Source organism: Oncorhynchus mykiss, chromosome 17 (assembly GCF_013265735.2).
Source record: "Oncorhynchus mykiss isolate Arlee chromosome 17, USDA_OmykA_1.1, whole genome shotgun sequence".
NCBI classification, from domain to species: Eukaryota; Metazoa; Chordata; class Actinopteri; order Salmoniformes; family Salmonidae; genus Oncorhynchus; species Oncorhynchus mykiss.
Window position 1 is genome coordinate 58,305,224 of NC_048581.1, and position 4,538 is coordinate 58,309,761.

General features: G+C 44.4%; 1 long non-coding RNA gene across 2 annotated transcripts; it reads left to right on the forward strand.

Annotated features, from left to right (window-relative positions):
• The first annotated feature begins 535 nt into the window (after window positions 1-535).
• On the forward strand, window positions 536-3,797 carry LOC110494225. Of its 2 annotated transcripts, XR_002469240.2 has the most exons (4): window positions 536-621; window positions 833-1,144; window positions 1,235-1,337; window positions 1,578-3,797. It is a non-coding gene; the product is annotated as an uncharacterized LOC110494225 (long non-coding RNA). The 2 variants fall into 2 exon arrangements; XR_002469239.2 differs by having other exon boundaries at window positions 833-1,337.
• The last annotated feature ends 741 nt before the right edge of the window (window positions 3,798-4,538 follow it).

The window sequence follows — 4,538 nt, forward strand, 5'->3', positions numbered from 1 at the left end:
CAACCAGTGAAGAACAAACAAATTGAAAATTCAACCCATATTGATGTTTATTTATTTTACTGTTACAACACTGTATATAGACATAATATGACATTTGAAATGTCTTTATTATTTTGGCATTTCTGTGAGTGTAATGTTTACTGTTTATTTTTATTGTTAATTTCATTTTTGTTTATTATCTACTTCACTTGCTTTGGCAATGTTAACATGTTTCACATGCCAATAAATTAAATTAGAGGGAGAGAGAGAGGATGGCTCCAAGTAAACAGACTACCCATAATCACTATAGCTTTTGATTGTAGTGTTACCTATATAAGTATGTGTGTGTCGTCTTGTCGAACCCGTCTCTGTACAGATCCGAGGACACTCTTATCAGAGACGGAAAACCATTGAGCTTTGAAACAGGATAAAATAGACACACTTCTGTGTTCCCGTAGAAACATACCATTTGATATTAGAGCAGTCAACGGTAGGTGGTGCTGTTTACATAAAACAAAAAGCACCACCTCGTTTAGAATGGCTAGGGGCCGATCTGCGTGGAACTACCACTCCCAGAATGCAATTGCTTGGCTTTGTTGCCGGAAAACATCCGTTCACGATGAACAGACATGAACTCCAAAGGTACAGAGTAACTACAGCAACAAAGGTGCTGTTTTAAAGACAGTAATGCAGCCGTTCTGGTATAAGAGAGCTGCGCATTATCACTGTTATGCCTACTTTAAAATAACTCGTAATTGTGTATGTGGATATTGAATGTAATAGGCACTAACGTTGAGGGCTAACTGAGTTAGCACTCCAATTAATAAGCTAAATACCATTGCTTTCTTTGTAGAGATGGAAAGGGAGTTGTGGAGAAGGACGAACCGAAGGAGAACAACATTTGTTCACTCACACTGGGTCAGGTGGTCAATGTTGTACGGTTCCATGGTAGCCTCCCGTTTTCTGCACGTGGAGTTGGAGCTGAAAGTTCACCTTCGCCACCTGTAGTTTAGTGAGCCCGTGCGCTACAATCCACTGGAGTATGCCTGTGAACTGCACTGCTGCTTCGATTAGACATACTGTTGCTGCGGACAGACGATTCCTTTCGGCTGTCAGCCGCATCTGTCCGATGAACCCGGGACGCTTCGGCATGGCTCAGGCCCGGGTAAGGATGTGCAAGCAGGTCAACGAATGCTGGTGATTTGTTAGCCTAGTTCATCCATTCAAGGGCCCTCTACCCTGCTCTCTTTCCAAGGTCGTGGATTGCCACTGGAATGCTCGTGATTTGTTAGCCTAGTTCTTCCATTCAAGGCCCCTCTACTCTGCATTCTTTCCAAGGTCGTTGTAAGTGGCAAAAGGTAAAGAGAGATTTTGGTTGATAGAGGATAATATAAACTCTTATCATGTATGAATACTGGTAATTCTCATCTTCACCATTGCAGAATGAAAAGGTCTGGAATTGGGATGAAAAGGATATTAAAGGGTACACATGAAGAATGTTTAAATAACATTGTCCACTCTGTTTGAATCTGATCAAATTCAAGGTAAAGTAGAGTATTGTATTATTATCCACCTAATCATCAGTCCCCTGCTCTCAGGTCCCCGTTGGTAAGGTCAACCATGTCCATGATTGGCTGAAGATCACTGGTGAGGTGGGACATCCCCCTTCGGAGCACCCAAAGCGACGAATTAAAGGCATGGCCTGCATTCAGAGGGAAGTGAGAGTCACCCATTTCTGGAACTTCTTCCGCAAGCTGTGTGCTGAGCCAGCTGTATTATTCTGCCATTTCTTCGTACACAACCCGTGCCCACGTGTTCATGGGTACCACCGGCAAGAACCTGATGCCCCCCCGAGCTAGTCATTGGGAAATGTGAGGCCCTCCTGTGCCCCCTGTGACATAGCACTGTGCCAGGCCGTGGCTGCCCTGGGCGTGACCATGGGGATTGGGGGTTGCAGAGAAGCAAGCACAACAAGCCCTCTCGGCTGCGGGCATGGAGGTACAAGTGGAGGGCATCATGCACTCCTCTGCTGGGAGGCGGTGTCCAAGGCCAAGCTGGAGGAACAAGGCGTCCTATCCCTCCTGAGCACATAACCTCTAGCCAAGCAGCCTCCATGAACAATGCAGTTCGCTAGCCTGGGGGTAGGAGTTGCTTTAGATCAGCATCTAGGGGCAATGTTTGATGGGATCACTATCCTCCACTGTACCTTAACTTGAACACACTCACATTGTGTTTACAAATTGTTTTATGACTCATCACTCTGCTGTAACATTGCTGTCAGATGGTGTTGTCCTGCCTCTCTGCTCTCCCAGGCCCTCTCACACAGCAGTTCCCGGTTGAGCAGCATTTCCCCCAGAGCTCTCATGTTTATAGGCCATGTGTAAGCATACTGCATCACAATGACTCTCCTCAGATCCTGTTATATCCATTACAGAGAAGATAAATGTCTGTATTTACCTCACTGTGGTGTGTACTGCCTCACAGCATGTAGACAGCTGCCCTGTCTCTGACCTCTGACCTTTGTGAGGACATTCTGTAGCATATTACCTTGAAGCAATTACACCCAGATCTGGCTAAGAAATACCTCACTACATATTCCAGGTAAACGTAGTTTGTCAATCACACCTCCTAATGAGTTTTCTATTCTCTCACCCAGTCTCAAACAGCAGAGCTTGTTACCAATAATGACCCGCTATTATGAAGAGCCATGACTTTATGTTGCCATCATGATGTAGCCCAGTGGGGCGTGATCCTTGGGGGGGACGTGAGGGTTTGGGAGGAGGGGCATGTCCCCCACCCCCAAAACAATATATATGCAGGCGTGTTCCCCAATGAGGAACGGGGCCCGAGTGAAAACGTTTGGGGAACCACTGATTTAGCCGGAGGCTAATGACATCTTACTCTCAATTTAAACCAGGGTCCTTCTTGTGGTCATTATGGTAGTTGTTCTTGTTTCCCACTTGGTCTCAGCAGTGGTTTGCAAATTGGGAGTGAATGTAGACTAGTTTTTTTTTGGCCTTTGTAACAGCATTGCAATAGCAATGTTTCTCCTTTGACCAATTTAGTACATGTTCAAGCCAACGATTGACCTTTGCTGATGCTGTATGTATGTGGATGCCCTGTCCTTACCTTTGTTACATCTTGGAAGGACTTCTGCAGTCTCTTCATCTGTTGGAATCCTACCATTACTACTAAGAAAGTTCTGACTGTCAATGTCCTACTGTTTACCCACACTAGTGCATAGTACGTGTAAAGCCCTCTCTGTAATGTACGCCCCATTAGGTAATGTATGAATAAGAATAAGCCCTTGTTGATGACATAGAGGGCACTCAAATGTTCTTGCACCATGTTGTTATACCACTCAGGTTAAGCTTGTAATGGAGGTTAAGCTTGTAATGGAAAAGGGGCTCAAGTGTACAGTCCTCCTTGCAGGCTCCTCTCCAATGATGCTTCCTCCCTTACACACCATTCTGAACAACTCAGACAAAATGCCACATAGCGGGTGATCAAGTGTGTGTGTGTGTGTGTGTGTGTGTGTGTGTGTGTGAACCTAAATCAGGTGGTCCCTTAATAAGAGTGATGTTTTTCTATATGCATGGGATTCATCTTATACTATGGGGTTGTGATGTACTTTAGTTTGTACTTGAAGTTAGTGTTTTGTTTTAAAGATTTTGTCTTGTCCATGTTTTTTTTTAGATGTACATTTCTCATTGCCTTGAGTTTTCTCTAGCATTGTTATAATGAATATTTTTGCACATTAACTAATTTCCACTATGTTGCAATTATTTTGTAAGGCAATAAATGGACTATATACTGCATTCTCATTATTAGATTTTTTTGATCAGCCGGTGATTATTATTATACGCTGTGGCTTAGTGAGTCATTACACAGTAGTGCTGTGTAACAACATGCTAACAGAATGTTGTAACTAAATTGCACTGTCATAAGCAACTTTAGTGTAAAGGACTGCCACGAATACTCTCTGTTCCTCTTTTGACTCGAAGGACAATGTCTCCCAGTCACCCGGAGTTTGTGGTGTGATGTTGTTTGTCTTGATCCTGGATAATGAATACATCACACACACCAGCGACGTCCCTCTCCACTGCAGGGTGCATGTGTGTGTGAGAGAGAGGAAAGGGGCTGCCATCTTAACTGAGTTTGTCAGGAGGACGTGTCTGTCTGGGGAGGGCTTGGTGAGGCGGGACTGGGTGTCTGTAAAATGGCCATTATTTCTCTCTCACACACAAACTCTATCTCTCCCACTCTCTTACTCCAAAGCACCTGCAGTCACACGTTCAAAGTCACATACATTTAAATGCAGGCACTCTATCTGAACTCTCGTCTCTGCCGTGACACACGTAGTCATGTCTGTGTGCATTCTCACATCCTCCCCCACGCTCACTCATACACACACACACACTTTCATATAATACAGTCACAAAAACACACACAAGCTCCCTTGCATTCTTTATCTCTCTCATACACACAATAAACACACACTGGCACAACACCACAGGGCTGAGAGAGCACAGCTGCAGCTCCCTAATGACTCCCATCTC